Raw genomic sequence first — 15,995 nt, 5'->3', positions numbered from 1 at the left:
TATCCCTTATCCAAAATGCTTGGGACTAGAAGTGTTTCAGATTTTTTTTTTGATTTTGGAATATTTGCATATAGATAATGAGATATCTTGGTGATGAGACTCATATCTAAACACAGTTTATTGGTTTCATATATAAAAAACCTGGAGGTAATTTTATAAAATACTTTTTAGTATACTTGTATTTTGACTTTGCCCTGTAACATGAGGTTAAATACAGAATTTTCCATGTGTGCATCATATTCCTGCCCCCAATGTTTCAGACTCTGGAGCATTCCAGATATTGGATTTTGGAGTTACAGATACTCATCCTTCAGTAAATAATACTTTTAAATTATTCCAAATTGCATTCTGCCAATATTCAGATCTTGATTTAAATGTTTTAATTGTCAGGATGCAAAGACAAAAATAATCTTAAAAGCCCTAGATTTCATTTCATTTCTTTTTATATCTTCATTTTTTTCCTTTCCTCCTTTTTGAAAAAAAAATTCTTTTTTTTTTCAGTGCTGGGGAGCAAATACAGGGCCTCATACTTGCTGGGTAAGTACTCTATCACTGAGCTGCATCTCCAGTTATTTTTATTTATTTATTTTTTAAATTTTGAGACAGGATCTTGCTAAATTGCCTTGAACTTGTGATCCTCCTGCTTCTGTTTCCTGAGTACCTGGGATTGTAGGCATGTGCCACAATGTCTGGCTAAAAGCCCTAGATTTTCAATGATTAAGTATCTGGTTACTGTAGAACAGGGGTGAATATCCAGTAACTATTCCTTAGAAAGTATGAAATTATGAGAAATTCCTTCATGTTATTCATTTAATAACTAACATTTATTAAAGATTTTACTGTATGCCAGTCACTGAGTTTTGCCTTTTAAATAAACTATTATACCATTTTACAAAAGATAAAACTGTGGCTCAGAGCTATTAAGTAGTTAGCTCAAAATCACCTGGAAAGTAGCATAGAGTGAATCATAATGCAGATTTTCACTTAAAAATAAAGTCCATGCTCTTAAGCATTACTCACTTCCTGATACTCTGGAACAAGGTATTAGCCACACTTCCTTTCTTCCACTCTTACCTTACCTGCATGGTAGCACTCAGGGGAATAAGGGAGGCTGTCAAGGGAAGATATTGCTAACTTGCTTTAGATGATTTTCTTTTCTTTTCTTTTTTTTTAAAGAGAGAGTGAGAGAGAGAGAGCGAGAAAGAGAGGGAGAGAGAGAGAGAGAATTTTTTTTTAATATTTATTTTTTAGTTATCAGCGGATACAACATCTTTTGTTTTTTTTTTTTTTTTTTTTGTATGTGGTGCTGAGGATCGAACCCAGGCCGCACGCATGCCAGGCGAGCGCGCTACCACTTGAGCCACATCCCCAGCCCTAGATGATTTTCTTTCACCTCATTTTTCCATATGTACATAAAGCAGCCAAAGGTCTGTGGTGTTTACTTCAGAAACCTTTAATTCATGCTGTTTTAATGGCTCTGATTCTTTTATGATGTTTAGTCATGACTGTGCCTGGGATGCTTTGCTGCATTGTCCCTTTGCTGCAATGCCAGTGAAATAAGTAACACACCATCTCCTGATTTTTTTCCCCTTGTACTAACCTGTTACTAGGTTAAAACCTCGGTGTGTATGTTGGCGGGGGAGTAGACAAGGGTGAGAGAAGGACCACTGGCCTCTGGGGCCTCTCATTTATGAAAAGTCTCTATGGATATAGTCGATTTTATCTCCAAATCAGGCCAAATATATGGCCATTGTCAACATGTGTGTTCATAACATTATTTTTTTTTTCATTTAAGCATCAGCTTTCTTGAAATATAATTTACATGCAATAGAATTAAACAATCATAAGTATACAATATAGTGAGTTTTTAACAGTTGGGGTCTATATTAACTTTTTAAAATAATACCTGTATTTAATCTCAATTCATGTATCATACAATTCACCTATTTAAAGTGTGCAGTACACACTAAAAAGAAATCTCATAATCATTAGCATTCACTCCATTTTCCACTTCAAAATTTCCTAGTTCTAGGCAGTTACTGAACTTTCTGTTTCTATGGATTTGCCCATTCTGGACATTGCATGTAAATGGAATCATATGATGTGTGGTCTTTCTTATGCTAAGTTTTTTTTTTTTTTAACATGAGTTCTCATTAAGTTGCCTAGGCTGACCTCAAAGGTGCCATTCCCAGAGCCTCCTGAGATGCTGGGACTACAGATGTGCCAGTGCCCCACTGCTTAAGGTTTTTAAGGTTCATTTTTGTTACTACATACATTAGTATTTCAATCTTTTTTATTGCTAAATAATAAATATTCTTAATATATAGTTGTTTTATTAATATTAATCACTTGTTTGTTGATAGCATTAAATATTTTTTTGGTGTGGCACTGGGGATTAAATTTAGGATCTCATGCATGCCAGATAAACACCCTACCACTGAGCCTTACCCACAAACCTTAGCATTAATTTTAAGTCAACATTTAACAGATAACTTGATTTTTATATTCCCATTTTGGCTTTTTTCCCCTTCTACATTTAATATACCAGGAAACAGAAACATGGAAGTGGCTTAGTCCTTCATGATCTTGAGACAATCTGATCAAGAGCACCATAAATGGATTCATTTTTTGTACTAAAATTATTTATATAATCACATAGCTATTATAATACTGTACATTGTAATATTATTATAATAATAGCATATATAGCCACTTAATATTACAGAAAATGCTTATATAATTATAGCTATAAAATAAGTATATCTATATAATGAGGATGTCAATATGATTTTACAGAGTTTTAATATTTAAAAGCACAACAGTGTAGATTCTCTTTCTTTAAAAAACTTATTTTGATAAATAACTAAATGTACTTGCCTTTAGAAGAGGAATCATAGTCTGATATGGTGAAATGTCAGTGGAAAATGACAAAAATTGACCTAGTTGCTACAACTTAAAATTTTAAAGACCATGCTCACTCATATGTGGATCAACAAATAGAGCAGATTCATCTGTAAATGTGTTTGACCTAGAGGGAACTGATATTATTTTAAAGCTTGAATTGTCATAAAAAGAACTAGCAGTGGAATGGTTTTATTCTGCTCCTTGTCTTGTGGGAAACTCTGGTTTATATATTTCAGTGAGCACCTTCACTGTTTTGATATCCCAGGATCCAAATGAGAAAAGAATAGCAAAAAAAAAAAAAAAAAAAAAAAAAAAAAAAAAAAAAAAAAAAAAAGAAAGAAAAAGAAAAAAACAAAACAGTACAGGAAAGAATTGCTTAGTGCAGCAAGGGAAGTCTTCCTTCTCTTATTGAGGCCCCACAATGCCACATTCCCTAAGTATGACTGTTCAGTGTAAAATCTAGGAAGTAAAGAAAGTGAGGTCAGGAGGAAAAGATAAGACTAGTCAGATTGGCTGGCTTTGAACTTGTGATCCTCCTGCCTCAGCCTCCTGAGCCACTGGGATGACAGGTATGTGCCACCATGCCTGGCCAGCCTCAGCAATTTAGGGAGGTCCTAAACAACTTAGTGAGACCCTGTCTCAAAAAATATAAAGGGCTGGGATGTAGCTCAGTGGTTAAGCACCTCTGGATCCAATCCCTGATACTAAATACATAAATGAATAAATAGAAAAGGAAAAAAAATTGGACTAAAGGCTTCATGAATGCTTCAAGAACACCAAGTGCCTTACCCAGGATTGGCTGGGGGCTGACTTCCTTAAACCTATAGATCCATATGAACTCCTAGACAGTAGCCATTCATTGGCAAGCCTCGGGTCCACTCCCAGCTTTACTTTACTTTGTTTTAATAAATTCTTAAGACTTTTTATTTACCCATAACTGTCTGTGAATCTCGTTCTGACTGCATGCTCTATGTTACAAAAGCACACATTTTGAGTTTTTGTTTTTACTTCTGCCTATCATGCAGGGAATATAAATGCTGGATAGCAAAGAGTAGATGAAAATGAAGTATAAAGAATTGTACTTTTTGAAATTCTTGAAAATTTCAAACAGAAATGAAGCAGAATTTACAAAAAATTCAATGATCTTTTGAGAAACAGAATGCTAAAATTTATAAGATGGGATTCTGGCAAATTATCTTTGTGAACAAAAGAAGATAGTCATGGCAAAAAAAATTTAAAAAAGGAAATGATTTCTGAGCTATTTTCTTATGTTGTTTTAAAATGTGTGTGTGTGTGTGTGTGTGTGTGAGAGAGAGAGAGAGAGAGAGAGAGAGAGAGAGAGAACGAACATATTTTTAAACAGTAACTGCATCCATCATGGGAAAGCATAGAGAAATTTTAAAACCATATATAATATCCTTAATGTATACATTTTAGAAATGAGGGTGGTATTTTGGTCCATTGGCTTAATTTTCTTAATTCAACTCCATTTGTCTGCAGCAGTCCAATAGAGAATTTCACATTGGCCACATCTAGAGAAAATGCTTTTAATATCTTTCATAGGAATTGATGACTTTCCATGATCTCAAAACCCTTGTCACTAACAATAGCTGTTCTAGTTTGGGGCAGTGATTTCACCCTCTTGGCATGTAAATGTGGAGGTCTGCTTATTACTTCCACCATTAAGTAAGCAGGAAAAGCTTAGCCAGCTGGAGACCCTAGTTTGGATATCATTTCCTCATTTATGAGAAGAGAAACAATTTGCTCCAAGAAATGTCCATTTCAGTATAAAAAGCTTTTGTAAGCAATGATACACTATAATGTATACTTAGTGATGATTTATTGGTAAGTAGTTTGTTCCTAATAAATTAGGTCAGTTTATTTTGTCTAGTTCACATTTACTCATGTTTGAGACTTTACAAAGCAGAAACCAATGTTACTGAGTAGCAGACAATCTTGATTCTTCTGAGAAAAGTCTTAACAATTTTACTTTATTTACCATTAGCATTGTAAAGCACAAGCCTTCCTTTGTGTTAATATTTTTATATTAGAGAAATAACTGGTTTGGTGGAAGAGTTTAGAAGCAAATTTTAAAGATTTGGCAAAAATCCTGCAGCTTTCTTATATTTATAAACTCATTCTGCTTTTCAGAATCATAATGAAAATATTTACTGCTGTATATAGAAATGCTCACTACAGTTTCTAGATTTGTCATTTATCAATACATACAATTCTTACTACAAAAATATTGAAAAAATAGAGTATAAGTATTTTCAGGAAAAGAGAACTAAAGAACTTTGGGAAATTTCATCCATCCAAACATGCAGAACTAATGCTCATACTGTGGGTTGGCTGTATACATGAGGTTGGAGTGCAAATTTATTTTTTAATGTGGTCAAACTTACTAGTCATTTTACTCTATACCTTGAATCTATTGTAATTCAGAGAAAAGCTTTTTTACTTCTGAGAGTCTTTAAAATTGTAAATTCTTTTTACCCTTATGATTTGTTTCCTTCAATGAACCTTTTAAACTTTTAGAAATTTATGCTTCTATAAGTTCTGAAGTTTACATCAAACTTTTCTCCAGCTGGACATCCATTTGTGGCAACCCTTTTACTGTATAAGTGTCCAGGTTATTTTTAATGTCAGAGGAAATGTGACATGTTATTTTATTGATGCTAGATAAATGTCTCCTTGCTTTCACTTAGGTTTCCACTGGGAATGAAACAGAGAAAGAGCTGTTGCATGAATAGCACACATTGCAGGATGAAAATGCTATGATGAGTCCGGAAATGGACACAATAAAATGCCAGAAACAAGAAAATGAAAAGAAATATCATGAGGATATCGAAATTTTAAGAGAAAAGAAGGATGGCATTCAAAGGACAATCAAATTGAACAAGTAAACACAGCATTCCAGGAAAAACAGATTACTATTCTGAAAACTGAGGTTATAATGCAGAATTTTAACTGGAAAATAAAAAAACAAAACACAGAAAGACGGGAAACAGAAGTCAAATCGTACCCTGCCAGATGGGCTGCTGTTCCATACCATCATGATGAAAGTCAGACATAACAAAATAAACAAAACAACAACAACAACAACAAAAACTAGAACTTGGTTTCCGGAGAGCAAGAGATGAGTGTGTTATTTCAAGGACAAGGAGAATTTTGATGTCCAACCTATAAGTGAGTAGTGTGATTATTTCTCTACACGTTTCTAAGTATGAAATAAAAATCAGTAGCCTAGAAAATGAACTCTTAGCTCTGTCATACTAGAGATGATCTTAGAGAAATGACTTTGGTTTTAGAACAGGTACAAAGAGATAAAACACACACAGTGCTAAATGAAGGAAATGGAATACAGGTATCAAAATGAACAATGTCAAGGGAATAAATACAATGGAAAGCAGGAAAGCAGGAATCTAGAGAGGAGAGATTATATCAATTACAGAATGAAAATACATTGCTACAACAGCAATTCCATGACCTTCAAAGCAAAGTTGGCAATAAAGAAGATGCAGTCATTAGTATCCAAGACCAATTTTATGCTAGTTTAAAAATACTTCAAGCTGAGACTGAAAAATACAATCTCACACTGGTTTACAGAAATATGGAGCTAATTAATGAAAATAACCATTTAAAAGAAAGACTATCAATATGAAAAGGAGGAAGCAGAAAGAGAAGTAAGCATCAATCAAGATAAATAAAAAAATGTCTTTGAAGGAAAATTCTATGTGATATTTGATTATGGCTGAATATTGAATCCAGTTGTATGTAAAAATCTGTATATTATAAATGTGTTTGCTCTTTCAGCTCAGAAACATAACCTTGTTTTTGGACAATTCAGGTTACACCTCATTTTGAATATAAAGAGATGAGCCGTGTTCAAAGTGATGTGTCTACCACTTCTGTTGCTCTGATGATTACCCTTTGTGTACAAATTTTGAAATAGTACACACTACTTCATAAGTATGTACAATTATTGCCAATTAAAAACAAAAGGAAATACTTAGGTTTATATAAAATTGATTTTAAAATTTCAGAAAAGGAAAAAAATTAAAAACTTTGGAACTTACAGGTGTTTTATATTGAAAAACTAGAGAATTGTGTTTCCTCTGAAGTTTTTTTTTTTTAATTTTTTATTGATTATTTAAAGCATTACATAGCTCATCTGAAGTTTTAAGAGAATAACTTATAGATTTTTAGTAGATCCATGCTGTCATTAATAAAGTAGTCTTAACAGTACTGAAACAATATCTGTTTTTGGCACTGGTAATGGAATCCAAGGACTTGCACATGCTAAGTGCATTCTCTACCACTGAGCTACAGCCCAGCCCTGAGTAATAATTTTAATGTTTTTGTGTTGCCATATTTTCAGACCATGATGAAACTGGTAAATGGAATGCTCATACCTGGTTTCAATTAAGTGGTTTACTTTGACAATTAATTCCAGATTTCCCAGCTGAACTGAAATGTAAATGCTATATTTCCTTCATTAGCATTTATAATTTTCTAGTTGGTAATTTTATTTTTTACTTATGTCAACTTGAACTAAATCTGAAAATAATCGTCCTAATTTTTTGTCCTCATGACGTTGAAACTATTTAAAATCATCTACTTGTTATTAAATCATAATTTGGGACAAATTTGATGAATTGCAACAAAACTATAATTGATTTAATCTTCCCACCGCATCTATAATTTATTGCATATGTTCATGATAACTTGCTCATACTTTTCATTTCAAATCTTAATTGCTATCATATAAAGGATATAACCTCTTCCAGTACAAAGATAATTGTAGCTATTGTGGTTCATTAATATGGCATTGAATCCCCATTTTCAGACTAATGTGGGTGCAGGTTTCATGCACAGCAGGAATGGGTGAGGAGGGGTGAGGACAGGGAGGGAGGTAAAGGCCAGATTGCCGAGGGCCTCACTTTTATTAGGGCCATCTTATAGAGGGGAATCTATTAGAATAATTTGAGCAGAGGTTTGAATATATGTGAGGAACTCTGGTAGTAATTTGAGATTCTAATAAAAGAGAAGGATAAAATTCACATCTGTGTAGAATTTACCACCAGTGGTCAGACCTTCATTCCCATTTCTGATTGAGAATTCAGAGGGTTGTAAAGCATTGCAGCTTTACCAAGGGAGGTTGATAGAGGACTGACTCTATTGTCTATGAAATATAGTAGTGATTGATTAGGAAGACAATACCTTCTCTTTCCTTATGGAATTAAGAAATAAGCAGGCATGTATACATATGAGAAAAAAGGATGAATTGATGTATGTGGTGATATTTTTCGGAGTAAACATCAGTGTTAAATACTATCAACATACTTTAATAATGAGGAGATTTACAAAGTTATTAATGGAAATATCCATTAGGTCATTGTGAGACCATATGAAAAAGACAATTTATGTCAGAGGTTTTACTAGAAGATCCATCAGGTAATCACATTAATTTAGAAAATAAGACACAGGATTTAAAGAAGAAACTAGAAATCACAAGTCGAGTATATATAAAATGGAACATGTTAACATTTGATGTACACTTGCTTAAATAATATAAAGTGTTTTAGGTTATTTATCTTAATGAATAGCTTTCTTTCAATTTTCATTATAATTGATTTTTATTACAATTCTATGATTTTTTTATTATTATTTTTTTGGTATCAGGGGTTGAGCCCAGGGGCGCCACATCCCCAGCCTTTTTGAAAATTTTTTTGAGACGGGATCTCACCAAGTTGCTTAGGTCCTCACTAATTTGCTGAGGCTGTCTTAGAACTTGTGATCCTCCTGCCTCACCCTTCTGAGTTGCTGGGATTACAGCCAATTCTATGATCTTTACATTGCACTTATTCTTAAATCTGAATTTCATTCTTGCATTTTTCCACATAAAGTTATATGGTATGCTGTTCCTTAAAATATTTACCCATAGAAAAGCTGAGAATTTTACATCATTCCTTGAACAATTTGGGAGCTTTTTTTTTTCTGTTAACTAGTATTTTTTAATGTTATCACTATTGCCATGGTGAATCAAGGCAGATTAAATCAGAGGATGCCATTTAATGGAATGTTCCAGGGAATTACCTTATTTCTTGTATATGGATTCTTTGTACCCATTCATATTTGTGAATGGATACAAAGTCTGTGTGTGATTATTAAATGGATTCAAGATAACTTGTACATAAAGGCTATTATACTTTTCTCTAAATACACAAATGTTTTGGTTAATTTTAAAATTATTGGAAAATTTAGGCTTTTCTTTTTAGACAGATTATTTTTATTATAACTTTCAAGTATTATTTTTATTGTATTAGTTTCATTGTCACCCCATAGCAGAACTGGTTGATATTCACCATTTGTATTCCTTATGAATGCCATTATGTGTGTGAAGAAATCTCAGTGTAGTTTTGATTTGCAGTTCCCTAGTTGCTAATGATATTGAATTTTTTTTCCATGTATTTGTTGATTATTTTTATTTCTTCTTTAGAGAGGTGTCTGTTTAGTTCATTTGCCCATTTACTAATAGGGTTATTTGATTTTTTTTGTTGTAAAGTTTTTGAGCTTTTTATATATTCCAGATATTAATCTTCTGTCAGAAGAGTACCTAGCAAATATTTTCTACCATTCTGTGGGATTTTTCTACCATTCCTAATTGTTTCCTGCTGTGCAGAATCTTTTAAATTTGTTACTTTCCCAATTACTAACTCTTGGCATTATTTCATGAGCTTTAGGGTCCTATTGAGAAAGTTGTTCCCTGTCCCTAAAAGCTGAAGTATTGACCCTACATTTTCTTCTAGGAGTTGCATAGTTTCTGGGCTAATTCTGAGGTCTTTGATCTATTCTGAATTGGATTTTGTTCAGAGTGGGAGATAAGGGTCTAGTTTCCTTCTTCATATGGATAACCAGTTGTCCTAGCACCATTTATTTAAAAGACTCTTTCTCTAATGAATGTTTTTGGTACCTTTGTCAAGAATCAGATGACTCTGTGTGAGTTTGTCTATTTGTCTTCTATAATATTGGTCTATGTATCTCTCTTTGTAAATTTCTTCTAATTAGTTATACATGACAGTAGAATGTATTTTGACACATCATACATAAATGGAGTATGACTTCTCATTCTTTTGGTTATATATGATATAGAATCACACTGGTCATGTAATCATATATGTACATGTGTAATAATGTTGGATTCATTCTACTATCATTCTCATCTCCATACCCCTCCCTTCCCTTTACTCCCCTCTGCCTAATCCAAACTATCTCTATTTTTCCCTAGCTCTGCCCCCCTTATTGTGAAGTAGCACCCATGTATCAGAGAAAACATTTGGACTTTGGTTTTTTGAGATTGGCTTATTTTGCTTAGCATGATATTCTCCAGCTCCATCCATTTACCTGCAAATGCCATAATTTCATTCTTCTTTAAGGCTTTGTTCCATTTGTATATATGCCACATTTTCTTTATCCATTCTTCTGTTGAAGGGCATCTAGATTAGTTCCATAGTTTGGCTGTTACGAATTGAGCTGCTATAATAAACATTGATGTGACTGCATCACTGTAGTATGATGATTTTAAGTCCATTGGGTATAAACCGAGGAGTGGGATAGCTGGGTAAAATGGTGGTTCCATTCCAAGTTTTCGGAGGAATCTCCATACTACTTTCCACTATGGTTGCACCAACTTGCACTTCCACCAGCAATGTATGAGTGTACCTTTTCCCTTACATCCTCTCCAACATTTATTGTTGCTTGTATTCTTGATAATTGCCACTCTGACTGGAGTGAGATGAAATCTCAGTGTAGTTTTTATTGTTATTTCTCTAATTGCTAGAGATATTGGATTTTTCTTATATATTTGTTGATTGATGTATTTATTCTTCTGTGCAGTGTCTGTTCAGTTCCTTGGTCCATTTATTGACTGGGTTATTTGATTTTTTTGGTGTTAAGTTTTTTGAGTTCTTTATATATCCTGGAGATTGATGCTCTATCCCAGATGCGTGTGTTAAAGATTTTCCCCCATTCTGTAGGCCCTCTCTTAAAGTTATTGTTTCCTTTACTAAGAAGTTGTTTTATTAGTTTGATACCATCCCATTTGTTGATTCTTAATTTTATTTATTGTACTTAAGGAGTTTTGTTAAGGAAGTGAGTTCCTAAGCTGACATGGTGGAGATTTGGGCCTACTTTTTCTCCTGTTAGGCACAAGGTCTCTGTTCTAGTGCTAAGTCTTTGATCCACTTTGAATTGAGTTTTGTGCAGGGTGTGAGAGAGGGATATAATTTCATTTTGCTACATATGGATTTCCAGTTTTTCCAGAACCATTTGTTGAAGAGGCCATCTTTTCTCCAATGTATGCTTTTGGTGCCTTTCTCTAGTATGAGATAACTATTTATGTGGGTTTGTCTCTGTCTTCTATTCTGTACCATTGGTCTACATGTCTTTTTTGTGCCAATACCATGCCATTTTTGTTACTATGGCTTTGTAGTATAATTTAAGGTCTGGAATTGTGATGCCTTCTGCTTCACTCATCTTGCTAAGGATTGCTTTGGCTATTCTGGGTCTCTTATTTTTCCAAATAAATTTCATGATTGCTTTTTCTTGTTCTATGAAGAATGTCATTGAGATTTTAATAAGAATTGCATTAAATCTGTTTAATAGTTATACTGGTATGGCCATATTGAGAATGTTATTTCTGCCTATCTAAGAGTATAGGAGACATTTCCACCTTCTAAGTTCTTCAGTGTGTTTCTTTAGTGTTCTTTGGTTTTCATTGTACAGATCTTTCACCTCTTTTTTTGATTGATTCCCAAGTATTTTTTGAAGTTATTGTAAATGAAGCAGTTTTTGTAATTTCTCTTTCAGTTGTTTCATCACTGATGTATAGGAATATGTTGGATTTATAGGTGTTGATTTTATATACTGCTACTTTGCTGAATTCATTTATTCATTCTAGAATTTTTCTGGAGGAATTTGTTTTGATCTTCTACATGTGGAATCATGTCATTGGCAAATATTGAAAGTTGGAGTTCTTCTTTTCCTATTCATATCTCTTTAATTTCTTTTGTCTAATTGCTTTGGCTAGAGTTTCAGGAACAATGTTGAATAGAAGTGTTGAAAGACAGCATTCTTGTCTTGTTCCAGTTTTTAGAGGAAATGCTTTCAATTTTTCTCCATTTAGAAAGATGTTGGCCTTGGGTTTAGCACAGATAGCTCTCACAATGTTGAGGTATGTTCCTATTATCCCTAGTTTTTCTAATGTTTTGAATATGCAGGAGTGTCATGTTTTGTCAAAAGCTTTTTCTGAATCTATTAAGATGACCATATGATTCTTATCTTTAAGTCTATTGATGTGATGAATTACACTTATTGATTTTTGTATATTGAATCCACCTTGGATCCCTGGGATGAATCTCACTTGATTGTGGTGAACTATCTTTCTAATAAGTCATATATGACTTATTAGATTGGTTTATACAACAAGAAGCTGGATAGTACCACAATGGCTGTCTACAGGCTGGAGAGATGGAGGAATCAGAAGCTGCTCAGTACAAGAAGCTGGAACCCCAGAATGACAGAAACCAATGATGCAGTACCAGTCTGGGACAGAAGACCTGGAAACTCCCTGGAGAGTCATCAGTCAGAGTCTGCTTTGAAAGAGTGAAGCAGCTGGAGCCTGATGTCTTCAGGTAATTACAGCAGTAATCAAAGCACCTGCTCCAGAAGAATAGAGCTTGCATCTTCTGCTGCTTCCTTATTCTTCTACCTTTTTGTTCCATCTAGGTCCCCAATCTATTGGATGGTGCTGCTCACATTTAGAGTGAGTTTCTCCCTCAGTTTGCTGCTCTATATGCCAGTCATTCTTAGAAACACCCTCACTGAAACACTCAGAAATCTCGTAGACCAATCAAATTGACAATTCAGATTAACCATCACAATATATAATATAGATAACATATTTAGGAAGGTTGTGTACATATATATGAGATATTTACACAAATGTGTCACATATATGCATATGTATGTTAGTAATATTTTAGTGTTGTCATATATAAATTATAGTTTCATACTATTCAATATTAAAGTAGTTTTATTTTCATATCCATAAAATAATGTAGTATACAACCATTTTAAAAAATGAGGTTAGGTATGAAGACTTGAATTGGGTGTCAACATATCTTATATACAAACAGATATGAAAAACTGTTGTATATATGAGTTTTAAGAATTGTAATGAAAAAAAGTGATGTATAAATTGACATGAACATACTTTATATACAGAGATACGAAAATTGTGCTCTATATGTGTGATAAGGATTGTAATGCATTCTACTGTTGTGTATTTTAAAAAAATAAAATCAACAAAAAATAAATTTTAAAAATGAGGTTAGATCTATAGTATACAGATTATTTCACAAAAATACTGTATTTAAATCACTTAGTTTGATGGCATATTTTAGACTAATTTTGTTCTAATACTGTAACAACTGCTGAGTTGCGGAAGGAAGCTACCTGCTATACTGGCACTTTACCTACTTACAGCAAAATTACTAGTTATTATATTTAAATTTTTGTTCCCAGTGCATGAGTGCTCCAATATTGGACCCTCATATTAATCTGAATACTGCTATGGTATTGAACAAAGGGATTCATGTTCTACAAATATGTCATATATTTGATGGTTGCTTTATTATTTGGCACAAAGATCATTATTACATTTTTATTGTAACTTATGATTTGTCTTTATAAAATTTCTTTTTTTGCTTAAAAAAATTTCAGGCTTTGTGGGCCAGAAGTTCTCTGTGGTCATAGACTGAAATCTGTAATAGACAATAACTGAAGGTGTGTGGCTACATTCCAATAAAACCGTAGGATATGGCTCAGTGGTAGAGTGACAAAACAAAACAAAACAAAACAACAACAACAACAAAAAAAATACTTCATGTACAAAAATAGGCTGTGGGCTTGATTTGGCCCATGGACACTAATTTATTAATCCAAGGTGCTGCTAATGCAGTGAATACTCAGTGTTACCCTGCGGGCATAACATCGTTCTTTTCACAGATAATATATTTTACTATGCACTACATCATTTTTTCAATAGGGACTTTTTATACAGTTAACAAAGATTGAGTTCATTGGTCTGGGGTTGTTGTTTAGTGGTAGTGCGCTTGCCTTGCATGCTTCAGTCACTGGGTTTGATCCTCAGCACCACATAAAAATAAATCAATAAAATAAAGGTATTGTTCCATCTACACCTAAAAAAGAAAAGTAAAAAAAAAAAAAAAACTTAAAAAATTGAGTTCATAAAATAGATTATTTTCTGAACTTTTCCCCCATTAGTTATTTAATTTATTTCAATATTTTAGAGAAATACTGCCCTCAAAACTATTATTTTTCTGTGATCTTTGTTGAATATGCAAAAATTAATAATGAGCTTATATGTCAGGAATAAATATTTTTTAAAAACCCTTTAAGTTTAGATTAAAATTTTATGAATTTATTTCTTAACACCTTGGTCTAAGATTTTTGGTGCCACATATATGCAATTTAAAAAAATCTTCAAATTGTTACAAACATACTATATATGATTGTTATGTGAGGACTGAAAAATAAAGTTAAAGGAGAAAATTAGATTTTCCTCAATTATGCCACTGAAATATGATGCCCTTGAAAGGTGGATCTCTTCTCACTGACTTAAATTCATTTGCCTTTTTCTTTTATTTTTGGTAGTGCTTAGGACCAACCCCAGGGCATGCTCTGTCCCTGAGCCATGTCCTAGGCCCCTCATTCATTCTTGAACTCATTTTGTGATTTTTCTTTCCCAGTACTCCTCCAGAATTATTATTCCTAAAGTTGCCACTGATTTTCACTAAAACTTCAAAAATGTTGCAAAAATGTAATAGAGGAATGGAAATGGAAAAAAATCTGATTAAAATATTTGCTAAGAGAATCTATCAAAAAGAAAAATGCATTCTAAGGAAATAAATCTAGATGTGAAAGGATTCCTTCTCAGAGAATTGAACTCTAATCAACAGCTTAAAAGAGAAAACCTGAGGAAAATCTCAATAGATGAGGGAAGGAAACATTTGGTAAGTGTATCTAAACAAAACATAGTGGAAATAGAAAGGAATCTCATAAATAGAATACCATCTTTGAAAAACCAGGAGACAATGCCCTTTTTAGATGCCATAATATTAGTAATATTTTAATTAAAATCTTGAACTTGTGGTATACAAGCTATTGCTGGTACTATTCAGAAGTAAATAATCATTGTTTAAATAACTAAATAGGAAATCCATGTATATAATTAAATAAGAAAGGAAAGGAGGTCATTGGCACATGTGCTAGAAAAAAGATGAAAAGACCTTTTTTATTAATCTTGAGATTGTTTACAAATCACCAATATTTTAAAATTGGGATGGGCTATGCATAAATTTGACAAACAACAGCTTTATTCATAACACACATTAACCATTAACTCTCTATGGCTATGGTCTAATTTGTTATAGACAAGAAGCCTTGTGGTACATCCCTGTGCATCTTGCTGGCTCCCACCCAGCACTGGCTGCAGTGCCCACAGCACCTTCATGTGGCATTTTAACCTAGTGAGAAAGCATGAATTACCAGGAACAAGTGAATGGCCAGTCAAGAAGCTGTTTTTCCAGGTAACATCATGCTAAATGAAATAAGCCAGACTCAGAAAGTCAAGGGTTGAATATTTTCTTTCATATGAGGAAGCTAGAAAGAGGGAGCAAAAAGGAATGATAAAAGGCCACCTCCAAAAATAGAAGGGGGATGGATAGAGTAGAAGTGAGGGACCAAGGGGGAGAGAGAGGAGGAGAGGGAAAAGGGAAAAACTGGGGAATAAAGTTGACCAAACTATGCTATGTGCATGTATAGACATGTCACAATTCACCCTAAATTTATAGATAACCATATGCATCAATTAAATAAATAAATAAATATATTAAAGACTAATAGGGTATAAAATTGGTCTTCAATTGGACTAGGGGGAGGGAGCAAAGGATGGAAAGAGAAGTACTGGAGATTGAAATTTAAAAAAAAAAAAACCTGTGCACTTA

The 15,995-nt window shown here is 33.2% G+C and overlaps 2 protein-coding genes across 5 annotated transcripts in view; both read left to right on the top strand.

Annotated features, from left to right (window-relative positions):
• The window catches only part of LOC308634548 (myoregulin), a 240,215-nt gene that overhangs the window by 65,795 nt on the left and 158,425 nt on the right, over nt 1-15,995 (top strand). The gene's annotated exons all lie outside the window — the stretch shown is intronic.
• Nucleotides 1-15,995, top strand: part of LOC308634547 (coiled-coil domain-containing protein 6-like) — a 164,723-nt gene that overhangs the window by 26,219 nt on the left and 122,509 nt on the right. For 2 of the 4 annotated variants that reach the window (XM_081268421.1, XM_081268420.1), the window contains exon 2: nt 5,613-6,093. The gene's annotated coding sequence lies outside the window, so the exon portion shown is untranslated. Of the gene's footprint in view, nt 1-506; nt 538-2,147; nt 2,253-5,612; nt 6,094-15,995 lie in introns of those variants that run through there. The other 2 variants (XM_081268418.1, XM_081268419.1) reach the window with 2 other exon arrangements.

Source organism: Spermophilus citellus (genome assembly GCF_964194105.1).
Source record: "Spermophilus citellus genome assembly, chromosome: 15".
Lineage (NCBI taxonomy): Eukaryota > Metazoa > Chordata > Mammalia > Rodentia > Sciuridae > Spermophilus > Spermophilus citellus.
The sequence above is the reverse complement of the archived record's forward strand: the minus strand, read 5'-3'. Positions and strand labels throughout refer to the sequence as shown.